This window comes from Peromyscus maniculatus, chromosome 6 (genome assembly GCF_049852395.1).
Source record: "Peromyscus maniculatus bairdii isolate BWxNUB_F1_BW_parent chromosome 6, HU_Pman_BW_mat_3.1, whole genome shotgun sequence".
Lineage (NCBI taxonomy): Eukaryota > Metazoa > Chordata > Mammalia > Rodentia > Cricetidae > Peromyscus > Peromyscus maniculatus.
Window position 1 is genome coordinate 18,479,683 of NC_134857.1, and position 16,382 is coordinate 18,496,064.

Below are 16,382 nucleotides of genomic sequence, written 5' to 3' on the forward strand. Positions count from 1 at the left end.
CAAATTAAACGATTAAAACTTCTTTTTTTTTCTTCTTTTTATTTTTACTTTTGAGCTTTGTATACCAGGCTGGCTTTGAACTTAACAGATCCACATGCTCTGCCTCCCTCGCTGGAATTAAAGGTAAGCCACCACACCCAGACTAAAAGATTAAAAAATGTTTAACTGAGGGCTGGTAAGATGTAATAGGACAGGCCCACAGGGTCGAGGAAATTGGCTCAAACCAGTTGCCAAAGTATGCACATAATGTACTTACTTATGAGCCAACCTGGAATCTGCCTGAGGGTCTAGCAACAGGCGCTGTCAGAGTTTCTGATTGTGCCTAGCCAATGAGGGGCAACCACGCAATGTCACTGGGATCAGGACACAGCTTGGGTGCTGGGAAGCAGGTATATAAGGCCTTCCCCTTCATTGACTCCCAGTGTCTGTGTTGTTAACGCCACTCCTCCTCACCCCCTCCCCTGAGGGAGTGGTTAGGGTCCGGCAACAGCATGATGGCTCAGCCTCAAGATCTGAATTCGATGCCCAGGACCTCCACACAATGTGCATCATGGCATGTGCTCCACCTCCAATAACTAAATATCCATTTAGATAAAGTATAATTTTTACAAAAGCCTGAGCTGGGCATGGTGATACATGCCTATAATCCCAGCATTTAGAAGGCAGAAGATCTAACACTTCAAGACCATCCTTAGCTATATAACAAGACCACCAGGGCTAACATGAGACTGTCTCAAAAAATGAAAAATAAAGTAACAGACTTGGAGCTGGCAAATGGCTCAGACTGATCACTAGAACCCACGTGGCAGGAGGACAAAACTAGGCAAGTTGTTCTGTGGCCTCCACTGTATACCACACCCACTCACCTCACACACCACTCACACACCAAACAAATGCAACCAACATTTGATTATCTTTAATTGACAGACTTCACATTTCAACACAGAAGTAACAAACTGAGCACACTAACTCAATTATGAGTTGAATGAGTGAGAAAACCTTAGGTAGTATATCACTTCATTACCTTGATATAAATTTACAGAAACTAAATGTTTTCTCCTCTGTAAGCACAGGTCTTTGGTTTTGTTTTGGGGTTTGTTTGGTTCTTTTTGGTTTTGGGGGGAGGGGGTGTTAATCATCTGTTGAGTTCAATCCCCAGCACTGCAAAAAATAAAATAAAAAATTAAAGAGCTGGCAAGATACCTCATGGGCCAAAAGGCACCTGCCACCAAGCCTGAAGATCTCAACACAACACCCAGAAGCACCAGGTAGGAGAGAACTGACTCCACTGACTCGCAGAAGTCGACCTCCACAGGCACGCAGCAGCTGCGGGAGAGCACACCACAGTTGTAAAAACAGTAACAGTTCTAAGTGAAACTCGAAATAAATCTGTTGGCTTTGCACCGGATCCATGTTAAAATGCTGCTGCCACTGTCCAAGCAAACACACAGTAATAACAAAAGCACAAACTTTCTGTCAGCCTTTCAAACCTTCCACCTCACTGATTACCTCTTCACAACACTCCACCTTCTAGAATACTGAGGAAAAAGAGGAAACCACTAATACCTTTGACCCCAGAGCAAAAAAAAAAAAAAAAGAGCCCAATGCTAGTCTAGCAAGCACGAGGCCCTGGGGTCCACCGCAGCACTGCAGACGGAGCACTGGTGCCCTTTCACCCAATCCTCCTCACACTCAGGAAGTGACGGCCAACTCAGACGTCCAAGATTATCCTCAGCTAGACATCCAGATGGAGGCTGTCCTGGGACTACAGAGAACTCTAACTCAAAAAAAGGAAACTAGGGGAGGGGGAGGAGGGGAAAGAGGGGAGGGAAAGGAAGGGAGGAGAAAGAGGGGAAAGAGGGGAGGGGAAGGAGGGGAGGGGACAGGAGGAGAGGGGAAGGGGAGGAAAAATAATCACAAAGATTAACATCTAATTCCTAAAAAGTAAAATTACTATACAAAATAAAAATTTCGAACATCCTTACTTAAAATACAGAGAAAGAGCCAGGCATGGAGTCACATCCTACAATCCCATTATTTGGGAGACAGACAGGAGGATCGGAGTTCAAAGTCAGCCTGGGTTACGTGAGACCCTGGGCATATGTGGGAGGAGGGTGGGCAAATTTGAAAACCCAGAGTATAATTCCACATAATTACTGAAGCCAGACCTGGTGGACACATCTGCAACCCAAGTGGTTGGGAGGCTGAGGCTGCAGGGTCAGGAGTTCAAGGTCAAACAGCACTACAGAGCACTGTCATGTTTCTAAACCACAGGAAGAAAAATCAAAGAAACTCTCTACTAAATGCTGGAATGATCATTTCTGAGTTCATCACCAAGTTCTCTTCTGGTTTTTCAATTTTACCTCCTCTGGGGAACCCGGGGAGGAAGAGGCTACACACTATAGGCAGACTCCACAGCTCCACTGGCTGATGCCCATCCAGCACCCATTCTTCCTCCTGTGCTCCTTAAACTGGATCTTTGCAGTTCCTTCCTCACCTGAGCACTTCGGACTCTAGGGGATACCTTGTGTTCATTCTGAGCTACAATTTCAAAGCAGCATTCAACTCATTTTGTTCAACTCAATATTATACTGGAAAGCACACATTTTTAAACTCTAAATTAAACATTTTGGAAGGACATAACATCAAATTAGTTGCCTTAAGAGTCAATTAACCTGGTGGGTTAGAATGAATACAGCATTATCTTGCCATAAAAAACCTTCGGAGAAGAGATGGCTAAGACAACATTCTTCTGGTACATTAAACCCACTTACTTACACTGAATACACAGACCTATGCTAAATGTTAATATGTTAAAAGTGATGGCTGAAATCAAGCTCCAGTGTTCATCAGAATGTTATAACCAAAGAAAGGCCAAAAACACAATTTTATTTATAAAAGACCAAGAGAAAAATATTAGGTCCAATGGACTGTCGTAGTGACACTCAGGAAGCAGAGGCAGGATTGCAAGTTCCTGGCCATACTAGGACACATGAACAGTGAGACCCTTTCCAAAAAAGCCAGGAGGTGGTGGCACACCCCTTTAGCCCTAGCACTATGGACACAGAGGCAATTGGATCTCTATGTCTTTCAGGCCAGCCTGGTCTACAGAGCAGCCAAGGATACACAGAAAAACCCTATCTGGGGGTTGGAGCGTGAGGGGTCGGCAGAAAGAGGGAAAAATTAGAAAAGAAATAAACACAAGGAACATCTGTCCAGAAAGCAAAGTCCTTCCACGTTTAAGGAACCAACAACAGGAGTAGCACACCTTGAACAGCAGCACTGAAGGAGGAGGCAGAGGGTGAGATTCAGACCAGCCTCAGCTACAGTCAATGCAAAGGAAGCCTGGGCTACATGAGATCCTGTCTCAACACACACCAGTTCCAAAATCATAAGCATCATACCTGGCAAACACACGGGTTGAACATCCCTAGTTAGAAAACCAAAATTCCAAAATGCTCCAAAAATCCAAAAATTCTTAAGCACCAAACACAAACTCCACCCAGACATCAGATAACAAGACACCAGAAAAAGCGGACAACACTAAATATGAAATCACTTTAAGCTATGGTACAAGGTGCACATGAAACAAAAATGACCTTCAGGTTCACACTTGGATCCCATCCCCGAGATCCCATGATTACATGCTAAAATCTGAAGGAACACACCTCTGGGTCCCAGGCATTTCAGGTAAGAAACAGTCATTGTGTACAACTGGATGAAAAGGAGAAGGTAACACAACTCCTAATGACTGATAAATAAAGTCACATTCTCCCTTAACACTGCAGCTAGTATTCCCAGCTACAAGCACCAACCTACCCACTTTCACTGACCACTAAGAATGGACCACGTTTTTCTCCCTTGTCCACTCCAGCATTCAAGGCAGAAAGGACAGCACTGTTCAATTTAAAAGAGGACTTATACAAACATGATTACATGATTCTCCAAAGAAGACAGGTCTTCCCCTCAGGGGCAGGGGGGAAGAACCCCTCACAATGGCACAACAGGGCCCACCCCCACAAGCAAAGCGAGAGAGAGAGAATCAGAGAAGAACATGTCAGGACTGCAAAAGAGGCTTCTCAAAGTGTGGGGCTGAAACTAGACAAAAAAAAAAAAAGGGGGGGGGGGGGTAGAGTAAAACCCAGGCAGCAACAGACACGGCAGCTACAGGATGTGAGAGGCCGGCAAGGGTCCAGCTGAAGGGAGGGCATGGAAAGTAGAAAAGAACCCTAAAAGCCAGGCTGAAGGCCATGAACTCAGTCCAGTTGGCAAGAGGCAAGCAACTATTTGAGGTTTTCCGGGGGGACCTAAGTGATTAAAACCAGTAGAAATGACACTGTCAATAGTTACACTAGATAAGAGAAGAAACCTGTTCAGAAAAAAACAGGAATATTAATGCAAAGATCAAACCTAAAACTCCCACCACATTCACGGACTTCTTCCTGTGGCCTCGCTGCCAGAAGACAATCAGAGCCACACTGTGCCAAGCCACTGCTCCTGCCCCTCACTACCTGAGCCTCGGTCCTCAGTTAAATTTAGGGTACCAGCTGCTGAAATTGTCACCAGGACTTGTCAAAGCACCAGTCTAGTCCTGACTGACAGACATGTGACACACGGCACTGCTGCTGCTGAGTGGTAAAATGGGAGAAAAATTGCGGGGCTGAGACGTGAGCAAGGTTCCTAAGGAAAGCTGCCCTGGCAGCCGAAAACAGGGAGTGCAGACTCACCCATGGCCAAGGCTTGAGGGCAGAAAATACAGCCACCTCTAAGACAGACCACAAGTTCCGCCAGACTCGGCTTCAACAATTCCCTTATATTTAAAAACTTGAAAACGTTTCCAGTGGAACACAGACTTGAAGCCTAAGACCAAGTGTCCGAAGAGACAGCACCCGAGGTGTGGGAAAACCCACCCCACACAACCACACCAATCAAGGAAGCGTTGACAACGGCGCAGTCTAGCTCTCCATGAGCAAGCCTCAAGCACAACTTTGAGAAAAAATAAAGTATGCTACGTTTATTTCAAGAATGTTGCCCACAAACTCAGGAAACAGACCTGCTGAGAGCTTCATGTGATATTTATGCCCCCAGAGCAGTAACCAAAGGAAAACATAACACAAAGAAACCACCTCACAACCAAAGGCACGGCTTGACGTTCAGGCAATGCTTGGCAAGTCAAACACTGTTCTGAACACTACACATACACCAACTCCATTGTCTTAACTGTGACACAGAGGGAAGACTCAAGTGGCAGCTCTAGTCTACCCTCAAGGGACAGAGAACCAAGAGATCTTTGCTCAAACAACTACACTACAACACAACACGTGGGGCCTTTCTTTCACAAGTCCTCTGAAGCGCACACTTCTGAAGACAGTTGGCCACACTCTTCTTTGCTCTCCATTCTTAGTTTTCTTTCTGCCACCAGTATTTGGAGAGGCTACCTTTAATATTCAACAGAAGCTGCAGGACTTAAGCGCGATGGCAGAACTCTTGGACTATCCACCCACCATCAGAGGTACCACAGAGCTACAGTCCCAGTGAGAAGACTTGTCAGGACATGGGAAATCCAAGCCTGGCAGAGCATCAGGGAAATGTGTCCTAAATGGTCATCTGGAAAGAACATGGAAAGGGGGACAGAAAGACCAGGGTGGCGCCCCTTGTCAAGGCCTCATCGGAATTACCTTCTGAGCGTTCTCCACCTCATCACCCACAGAGAAAGCCAACACAACACTCACCACAAGGGATCAGTCTAAAGGACAGCTGCACTTCACACCTCCTGGAGGTGGCTCAGAGTCCTTGTCCCCTAGCTCTCTGGTAAAAGGGCAATCAATTGTACTCTTAGGATGCCAAAGGCAGTAAGCAGTGACCCCTCCTGAGCATCAGCTCTCTACAGTCCCTGTTGGGGGCAGTTTGGCGGGGAAAGTGAAGGGTTCACAGCCAGACAGCCACAGGGGAAGGAAGGTCTGAGGACAAAATGTAATGTCTGCTGCTCCCTGCCTTCCTCTTCCCACTTCAGGGATGTGCACTGTAAATGGTATTTCTGAAAATGAGTCCAATTTACATGTACCAGAACAACACAGTCCTCACCAGTGCCAAGGTTTCTGCCATCTCTCCCCTGAATTCCAATGCATTTCTCTCTGTTCGTCTTTATATAAGTAACAAATTACTTCAACTAACTCCATCTAAATGAACTTAAGTGAATCTCCACAGTAATGTTCCATCCTAAGAGAGACTGTGTGGCGGACTCAATTTGTACACAGGCTCTGACCACAAGTGAACCAGCACATTTACTCGACAGGCTGAAGCTCCAAAGGTCCATCTGGCACACCCCTTTTTATCAGAAACCCCATGTTTATAAAGCAATAGCTACCCTTTCTGCTCACTGGCTTGAAAGCTTCCCAGTTCACAGGAAGCATTTATTTCTTGTTTTCTTGGCAGTCAGGTATTATGAAAATCAACCCTGCGAAAACCTTAATTAGATAGACTCGAAATATCAAAAGGTTCTTTGGCATATGTAAAAGAAGTTAAAAGTGTTTAACAGTTCAACAAAGGTCAACACAAAATATAATCTCAAGGTTGGGCTGTAGCTCAGAGGCAGAGCACTTTCCAATAATGCCAAAAAAAAACACATCCAAATTAAGAAACTCCATTTACCACCAATGTCTCATGTTAACAACATGTACAGGTTAGAAGTGAGCTTTAAACAGTGGACTCAGGTGCAAGGATGAGTGGCTTAACTTTTTACACAAATTGTTTCCTTCCCCCACGGGTTAATGTTTGTCCTCAATCCTAGAGATCTCACTCTATTCAAACTACAGGAAAAAGGGAAAGTGATTTGAGGGTTCAATGTTTGTGATTACAGACTTCATGCCTTGCAGGACAGCAAAACTAAGACAGAAATATTCCAAAGCAGCAAAAAAGCTAGACTTAGACTCTAACTGCACACAGAGCCTGCCTAACTCCTTTCAGGCACGTTTTCATCCTACCACCCCTCCCCCATAGGTAAATGCCAACTGTTTCTAGAACTCTCAATGATAATTTGGGAAGCTTGCCATTGACTCCCACGATTCAATCCAACTGATACACAATGTTTTTGTGCAAAGATGCCCTACTTCCCCAGACTATAAACTTATTAAAGTGATGAGAACATACAGTCTCAGGAAGTCGGGATTACTGAAATACTCCAGTAAGCATGGCTCTTATTTAACAAAAATGGACATGAATCACACAGGGAATCCCAAAACTCACTCACTACCTTCAACCGGCCATCCAGATACTCACGGAAAGTCATTTTAGCTCAGTTAAATCAGTATGATAGGGCCTTGGACTACCCGCAAGTGACTTGGGAAGAGGAGGAAAAAGACGTTACTTTACACTGATGGAGGAGCATTCAGTCTCAAGATTCAAACTAAAACTAACACATCATTTCACCCATCATGTTTTATTAACATGTTTAGACCAGTCTAAGGTTTCTATATGGGAAACAAGAAAGCCAACAGTAAACTTCCCTAATTAACTGCAAATGACATAAGTAGGAAAACCCTTCCCCCTGGGTCCTGTGAAGTCTAAGGTTTTAAGAAAACTCCAGACTAAGGAAATGTCGTGTTTGCTACGTTCCAACACTTCTGTGTGATCACCAAATTATTTTCAGTGTTTAGTAACCCAACAAAGAGTTTCTTAAAAGCCACCCAACCCAAATGTTACACGAAACAGACCATTTTCACAACCTAAATTTAATCCAAATTGGGAACTTCCAAAATTACCGAACACTCTAATACATGCATGGCTCGCCTCGAGCTGCCTTTCAAAATGGAATATTACACTTAAATGAAAGTCTGCGCCTGTTCAAAAAAAAAAAAAGACATCGGTTGCAAAGAGGAAGTCACCCAGCAAACACTCACAACCTGGCCTGTACACTGTCAGAGGATAATGTGACTTGTGTGCCACCCTGAAACTTACCAGGAAGCTGGTAATAAGTTTGCCAACTGTATACACTTCTGACCCAACTTTACCGAGGCTGTGGCCAGGGCCTCCTTCTGGAGAGGCCACAGACACAAGGTGCCCACACGCGCGTCCCGAGCGAGCGAGGCCGGGCCGCGCCCCTCCCCCGCCCGCGCCCCAACAGCCGCCCGCAGTGCCCGCCGCCGCCGGGGGTCTCCGCGCGGCGCGGCCCGGAGGGGAGCGCGACCGGGTGGCTGCACCCTGCGCGCCCGAGCGCGGACCGGCGTCCATCCCGAGCCCAGCCCGCTCCCCCGCTCCGCCAGCCCGGGGCGGCTGCGGCCCCGCATCCAGCCTGCGCCCCCACGCCCGCTCGCCAGCGCCGAGCGTCTCCCGCAGCCCGGCCACCCCGACCCGGAGGGGGGGCAGCACGTGAGCGCGGCCGCCCCTCCCCCGCGCCCAGGCCAAGTTCGCAGCGCCCGCCGCCCCGGGCCCGCGCTCACCTGCTTGGCGACGCTGTCCCCTCCCGGACGCGCGGCGCTCCCCTCCTGGCCGCCGTCGGCACCCCTAGGCGCCCTGGGGTGCGGGCGCTGACAGCCGGGCGGCGGGTCCGGCGGGGGAGGGGCGCGGGGGCAGGGCGCAGCACCGAGGCAGGAGGGGAGCTGTTACTAAGGGAGAGAGCCAAGCGCGCGAGCGGCCAACGGCTCCGGCTCGGCACCGGGGAGCGCGGGGACCAGCCAGGCACAAATGAGCTCCGGGCCCGCGGCGGCGGCGGCGGCCGCGCAGCAAAACAAACCCGAGCGGCCTGCGCCGGGCGCGCGGGGAGGGAGGAGGGAGCGAAGGGGGAGGGGACGGAGAGGGGGAGGGGAGGAGGATCCGCGGAGGGGGAGGGGAGGAAGTGAGGAGGACCCCCGGAGGGGGAGGGGAGCCTGGGAGGAGGGGAGCCTGGAGGGGGCGGGGAGCCTGGAGGAGGAAGGGAGGGGGAGGGGAGCCTGGAGGGGGAAGGGAAGGGGGAGGGGAACCTGGGAGGAGGGAGGGAGGGGGAGGGGAACCTGGGAGGAGGGAGGGAGGGGGAGGGGAACCTGGGAGGAGGGAGGGAGGGGGAGGGGAACCTGGGAGGAGGGAGGGAGAGGGAGAGGAGCCTGGGAGGAGGGAGGAAGGGGGAGGGGAGCCTGCAGGAGGAAGGGAGGGGGCGGGGAGCCTGGAGGAGGAAGGGGGAGGGGAGCCTGGAGGAGGAAGGGAGGGGCAGGGGAGCCTGGGAGGAGGGAGGGAGGGGGAGGGGAGCCTGGAGGAGGAAGGGAGGGGGAGGGGAGCCTGGAGGAGGGGTGGAGAAAGAGAACGTGGAGGGGGAAGGGAGCCCGGAGGAGGCGAGGCGAGGGGGCAGGGAGCCTGAGCCTGGGAGGGGGAGGGGGAAGGGGAGGGGCGCGCCGGAGGGGCGGGGCCCCGGCGGAGGCAGCGCTGCGGTGGGGGCGGCGGCTGGCTGGCGGCTCCACTCCGCTTCCTCGCTCGCTCCGCTCCCTGCACCCACCCTCCCTCGCTGGCTGGCGGCGCTGGGGGCTGGGCGCGCGGCGCCTGGGTTCCAGAGCCGCAGCCGGGGCTGTCCCGCGGCCGCCCAATCCCTGCAGGCAGCGGGCAGGTGCTGGAGCGCGGCGCGGGCGCGGGGTGGACATCGCATGCAAAGCGCCGCACACTCCGTTGCGAGTCAACACTCCTGCTCGGAAGCGTACCTGGAAAGGTGCTTCGTCTGCAGGGGGCGAGGTGCCGGATGGGATCCGAGCACCGCGTGTGGGGGAGGCGCGCACATGGCGAGAGGGGTTTGGTGCTAACGCAAAGCTGTAATTGAAGTATGTGTGCCCACATGTGCGATTTGTCGTCTTCTGGGTCTGTTGGGAGGGTTTGGTCGATCGGCTCACATAGAGTGAATGAAGGTTCACTAAAGTATGCACCGCGGTGTGGCATCTACGGGAGTTTGTCTCCTACTTTCTGCATGCGTGTGACACGTGAAGGCGGATTCTGAAGCGGTTCGGCTGCTCAATAAAGTCACAGTGTGATTGGGGGAGTACAGAGGGCTTGTATTTTGCTTTTTAAGGAAAACATTTTTAAACACTGCGTTGACCTTCCTGAGCTTCTCAGAAACCTGGAGCGTAAGAAACAACCTTCCTTTTAATTCTAACATATGACTTAAAACTCTGCTTTTCAGCTACTATGTCTTTAAAAATAATATTTTGCAACCTTCTTAGGTGAAAGGTTCTGCTTTCAAGTTGTCAAAATATTTGAATATATGTGTGTGTGTGTACATACACGGGTCTGTCTTTAGTGCCTCAAGCATAAATTTTCAAAGTGTCGTTTGAAGTCACTTTCACGGCTATAGACTCAGTCCTGCCTAATAAAATCAGTGACTAGATTTTTTTTCCAGTCAAGGTCAGTGTCTCTCCCCTATAGGCCCCCTCCTTGCCAGCAGCAGTCTGTTATGACTGAGATCACTGGAAGAGAGAGGAAGAGTCACCAAAAGAAAGTCTGTGGAGTTGGAAATGCCCTATCTACCAGAAAGTTCAAAGCCTGAGCCTGGGTGTCCTTGGAGCTATAGTCACATGTGAAAGAGGGAATGTTAGATTAAACAATGTCACCTGATGGGAATTTAGATAAGTTTCCAAAACAGCTGGGTGTTCAGAGGGAGCTGATTTTGCCTTTTAGTGGCCTGCCAGAGCTGAGACCTGGCTCCCGTCCTTCAGCTGCCCAAAGGATTTAGTATCTTCCCATTTGGCAAATGAACTGTCCGCTCAACATAAACCTCTCTTCAGTGAGTAAAGTATATCTCACTGCACCAAGGTTCTTTGTCTGACCACCAGTGAGCCTCTAAACTATTTTAGGGTGGTGGAGTGGGTAGTCCAGCTGAGGTTCCCGCCCTTAACCTAAACAACAGCTACAAGAAAATGAGACCACATTGCGAGTGGATCAAGATGTATACCAGTCTTTACAGCCAGGGCCAAGCAGGTGATTCCAAACCCTCCTTTGAGACATCTCTTCCAGCCAGTTCCTGGACCCTGCAGTTCAGTGCTAAACATTGAGAGTGCTGAGAAACCCGAATTTGTTAGGCACAGTGTCTTAGAACGGAGACTGCTTTATTTAAATGCCGTGACCGAAATCAAAGTTGGGGGCTTGTGCCTTTAACTTGTCCAGTAAAGTGCCTTTTAAGCTTGTTTTGTTTTGTTTTCCTATTTTGTTTGTTGGTTGCAGGGTTAGGGGTTTTGTTTTCATGGTTTGTTTGGTTTTTGTTGTTGTTTCTGAGAAGGATTTTCCTGTGTATCACAGCCTGATCTCAAAAGCTTGGCAATCCTCCTGCCCACCCTCCCAAGAGCCAAGAGACTATCTTACCATTATTAATCATTACCTGGGCCTTTGAGATTGCTCAGCAGGTTGATATGCCACCTGACCACCTAAGTTCAGTTCAGTTCCTATGCTCCAATGGCAAGACAGGAGGCAGGAAGCTTCTCTGCTACCTAACCGGGAGTTGACAACTCAGCAGGAATGAGACTCTTGGGAGTTCACACCTTAATCCCAGCACTTGGGAGGCAGAGGCAGGCAGATGTCTGGGTTTGAGGCCAGCTTGGTCTACATGGTAATTGCCAGCCAGCTAAGGCTATGTGAGACTCTGACCCAAAATAAGGAGGAAGGTAACTGAGTCCAGAGGTTGTCCTCTGAACTCACCTCTCGCTGGCCTGTTTGCACCTGCGCTCACACAGTCAACAGAGTCCCTGGCATTATTGTAGATGCTCTACTTCCCACAAACAAAATGTCTAAATGTGCAAAATGTTTGACCTACACACTAAAGGGAGTTAGCTGAGCCTGGACCTTGGCTGCTCTGGTTTCTAGATACAGGAACCCATCTGAAAGCTCAGTGTGGCTTCAGCATTTTTTAAATTTTTTTTTTAATCTTTCTGTTTGGTATGTGACAAAACTTTTCCTTATGAGATGAAACATTCATCTCACCCCAGGTAAGGAACCCACAACAGACCAAAGTGCAGATAGCACCACTTGGTGAGCCAATGAGTTTTATTGGGGTTGCTGACAGAAGCAGAAATGACTTAAAGACAGCTGCATCACTAAAGTCCACCCCAGCATGGGTGGCAGCTTAACAAGGTGGAGAGTCTTCTTCCCAGGCACCTCTATTGGCCTAAACCTCTGCCTGGTAGCTTTGCTGGTCTCCAAGTCTGTTTTGCAGCTTTTCTCCTCCCAAAGTCTGAGTAGCACAGCTTCATTTCTCTGAGAGGCACTCTCAGCTTCCATTGTTTACCAGGGAATCTGGTCAGTTTCAGGGAATTCTTGAAACTTTTCTTGTTGTTGACCTCCCTGCTTAAGGAGCTTGCATTGACCTGGATGGAACGTTTTAATCTCAAGGAGACTGTTGTTGCACAAATCCTAATTGGCCTTAATAAAAACCTGGAGCCAGATAACAGGGTGAAAGTTGAAAGATCAGAGAAGCAGAGCAAGTCACCTCTTAACTCACCAACTCCTCAGCCTGCAAGAGCCTGAAAAGACCTGAGTTCCTGTCTCCTCCCACCTTACATTCTTTTCTCTGCCCAGCCATATCACTTCCTGTCTCAACCTTCCTAGTGCTAGGATTTAAGATACGTGATCCCAAGTGCTGGAGTTAAAGACGTGCTACCACTGCCTGACCTCTGTGGCTAACTGTGGCTGGCTCTGTCCTCTGATCTTCAGGCAAGCTTTTATTTCTTAGATTACAAGCAATATATCATCACAGACTGTTAAACAGCAGAGTGTGTGTGTGTGTGTGTGTGTGTGTGTGTGTGTGTGTGTGTGTCCCCTGGAGCTGGAATTAAAGGCATTTGACTCCCAAGTACTGGGGTTAAAGGCATGTGCTACCACTGTCTGGCTCCTTTTCTCTCCTAGATTGAGTCAATCTCATGTAGTCCAGGGTGGCTTTGAACTCACAGAGATCCAGACAGATCTCTGTCTCCCTAGTGCTAGGATTAAAGGTGTGTGCCACCACTGCCTGGCCTCTCTGTTTAATCTAGTGACTTGTTCTGTCCTCTGATCTTAAGGCAAATTTTATTAGGGTACACAATATATCACCACATTTCCCCTTTTTTTGTCTAAAGTAATAATTAATCCTCACATGCCTTTAATCCCAGCACTAGACATGTTGAGAAAAGAAGTGATATGGTGGGCAGAGAAAGGTATATAAGACGTGAGGAGACAGGAACTATAAAGTCTTTCGGCTGAGGAAAGCTTTTCAGGCTGAGGAGTCCTAGAGGTAAGAGGTGGCTTGTTCCTTTGTCTTTCTTATCTTCAGACAAATTTTATTAGGGTACACAAAATATCACCACAGTAATCCAGTTGGTAAAATGATTGATGCCCTCCTCCCAGGAACCATCTTGAGCACTGCCTAAACCAAACCTGGTCCTGCACACTTTTAATCCAAAAACTAGGGAGGTGGATACAAGGCAATGAGAAGTAATCGTGTAAGGAATTCTAAAACAGTATGGACTATTCTCACAAAAATCAATGAATGAATGAATGAATTAAATAAGTTTTAGATGGGCATGGTGGCACATGTCTTTAACCCCAGCGCTTGGGAGCCAGACCCAGGTGGATCTCTCTGAATTTGAGACCAACCTGGTCTCATAGTGAATTCCACAGATTGTTCATCGAGTAAAGGCAATTATTACCAAGCCTGGAAAAAAAAAATCACTGTATACACACACACACACACACACACACACACACACACACACACACACACTCACCCCTCTGGCTAAACAAATCCTGACTTCTTAATTCAAATAATACTTCACCCAAGGAGCATTATACAGCAAGATTTTAAACTACTATGATGCTTTAAAATGTTTACATTATGTAGCCCACATAATTAAAGTATTCAAACCAAATTTAACAGTATGTAGAAGATGTTTGGTACCACAAGTATTAGCCAGTGCTATAACTCATGTCTTTCATTTTCAGCACTGAGTAGCTCGTGTTTGCTCAGCTTCCGTAAGTGTCCTTTTGAGGTGCTGTGATGGGCTTCTGTTTCCTTCTGACTTGTGCAGTTCTGTGGTCAGGACTGATTTGAGCAGCTTGGCCAGAGTCTAGATGGCACACAAGCTTCTGTCTCCATCCATCTGTGCAGGCTGCACTCCTGTGACTTTTCATCATCAGCATGACCTTGTCACAGTGCTCCTTGACCTGTCCTGATACAATCTGTCAAACCCACCAAACTACATGACAAAAAGCCTGGTACCTCATCTCTTGTTCTCCTCCTGGCTAGTTGGAGACAGCCACCCCAACCCTTCCAAGGGAGGGACACCCGCTTTCTTCTTTTCTCATGCTAGAGCCCTTAAAATGGCTATGTGTCAGTCAGCTGTTGCTGTCTTTGCCTGACCCAGAGGCGGCCCGCATATTCTTTTGGGGTAAATAAATCTCCTTGCTGCTGAGAATCTGGTGTTCTGTGCTGACTCCAACACCCCTTCAATACAATCAATATATTTGATTGTATTTGTACAATCAATGTACAAAAGCCCTGTATTTGAGGGCTTTTGTTTCAATAGAAAAAATTATATTGAATATTGAAAGAGGTTTTTTTGTTTTTTTTTTTTTTTTTAAAGTCAGCTTCGGTTATGTAGGGAGTACCAGGCCAGCCAGGGCTACTTAGCCAAGATCCTGTATCAAGAAAGAAAGGCCTTCTTTAATCCTAGCACTTGGGAGGCAGAGGCAGGCAAATCTGAGGCCAGCCTGGTCTCCAGATGGATTCTAGGACAGCCAGGACTATACAAAGAAACCTTGTCTTGAAAAACTAAAAAAGAAAGAAAGAAGGAAGGAAGGAAGGAAGGAAGGAAGGAAGGAAGGAAGGAAGGAAGGAAGGGAAGGAAAGAAAGAAAGAAAGAAAGAAAGAAAGAAAGAAAGAAAGAAAGAAAGAAAGAAAGAAAGAAAGAAAGAAAGAAAGAAAGAAAGAAAGAAAAGGGGTCAGGAGAAATGACTTACCAGTTAAGAACACACATGTCAAGTGGCTGACAACCACCTGTAAACTTCAGTTCCAGGGACTCAGTGCCGTCTGGCCTCCACAGGCAACTGAACATACATATCCACATGCAGACACACACATACACATACATTTTTAAAATAAAAATTTGAAAGAAAAAAAATCACACCTACCTTATAAACTATTCATGTCTCTCAGAATATAAAAATAGCAGTTTGTATCCTGTTTGTGATTCAGTCAGAACAAAAAGTCACACACACACACACACACACACACACACACACACACACACACACGGCACATTGTCTCACCAACCACGTACTTTTATTGACCGCCTTGTACTGCTCTGGCAGCATGAGAAGCTTCATATTGTGATGTCAGTTTTGCTATCATTCCGCAAACATTTATTTGTGCTTAGTGTAAGAAGGAGCTCAGAAGCCGTTGACAGCGAACGGAACAGCACATATACTTTTTTGTGTTTACATTTCAGTCTTGTACTAAGTGGAGGTTAAGAATATAAAGAAACTTTCTAAAAAATGTATCCAAGTTGCTTTGTAGGCTCAGCTGTGTGATGATATTTTATTTGTATGTTAATAAAGCTTGCCTGGAGACCAGAGGGGAAAGGCCAGCCATTTTAAGTAAACAAGAAGTCAGTCAGCACACACCTTTATTCCTATCAGCAGGCCGGGTCTCTGTGTTCAAGGCCACACTAGGAAACAGAGCCAAGTGTGGTGACAGGCCTTTAATCCCAGTACCAACCATAGATGTCTGGAGGTCTGTATAGACAAACAGAAAGTGACAGAACTGTGTAGGAAGAGGAAGTAAGGTAGCTGGGCTAAGAGCCAATGAGAGGGCAGAATAGCAAGGCAATAAAGACATGGGTAAACAGGAAGTAACAAGCATTTGGAAGCTGCAGAGTTGGTGAGGTAAGGTTGGCTGGTGTTTTCCCTATTTCCCTAATCTAAGGCTTTCACCCCTGTATTTGGCTGTGTTTTTTATTTAATAAGACCGGTTAGAAATCCATCCACACCGCTGGGAGAACACTTACCCGGCATGCATGAAGCCAGGGTTTGATCCTCGGCACTACACAGAGAAGGTAAAAGAGGATAGATGTCCAAGGCCAATAACTGCACATAAAATCTATGGTCATCCTGGGCTAGGTGAAACTGTCTAAAAATAAATAGATAAGAATAAACTAAGTTGCATTATGGTTTAACTTTTGTCACAAAGATAATATAAAATGGTTTAGGGAGGTTTGTCCTCTTTTACTGCTGATATTCAAGCAGAGCATTTGAATAAGCTGTCAGAGGTCTAGCTTGCAAGCATGAAGCCCTGAGTTTGCTCATCACCCACACAAATGCTGGGCATGGGCCAGGAAGACGACTCCTCAGGGGAAGGTGCTTTCTGTACAAGTCTGATGAGTTCAGTCTCCAGAACCCATTTAAAGGCA

The 16,382-nt window shown here is 47.6% G+C and overlaps 1 protein-coding gene and 1 long non-coding RNA gene across 7 annotated transcripts in view; one reads left to right on the forward strand and one right to left on the reverse strand.

Moving 5' to 3' along the window:
* Positions 1-8,693, reverse strand: part of Tbl1xr1 (TBL1X/Y related 1) — a 154,265-nt gene extending 145,572 nt beyond the window's left edge. For 3 of the 6 annotated variants that reach the window (XM_076573992.1, XM_076573987.1, XM_076573990.1), the window contains exon 1: positions 8,439-8,693. The gene's annotated coding sequence lies outside the window, so the exon portion shown is untranslated. Of the gene's footprint in view, positions 1-1,203; positions 1,322-7,956; positions 8,113-8,438 lie in introns of those variants that run through there. The other 3 variants (XM_076573988.1, XM_076573991.1, XM_076573989.1) reach the window with 2 other exon arrangements.
* Positions 8,694-9,445: 752 nt separating this feature from the next.
* LOC143273823 (uncharacterized) overlaps positions 9,446-16,382 on the forward strand; it is a 57,163-nt gene continuing 50,226 nt past the window's right edge. Inside the window, exon 1 of the long non-coding RNA XR_013052018.1 lies at positions 9,446-9,779. This is a non-coding gene — a long non-coding RNA (uncharacterized LOC143273823). The remainder of the gene's footprint in view (positions 9,780-16,382) is intronic.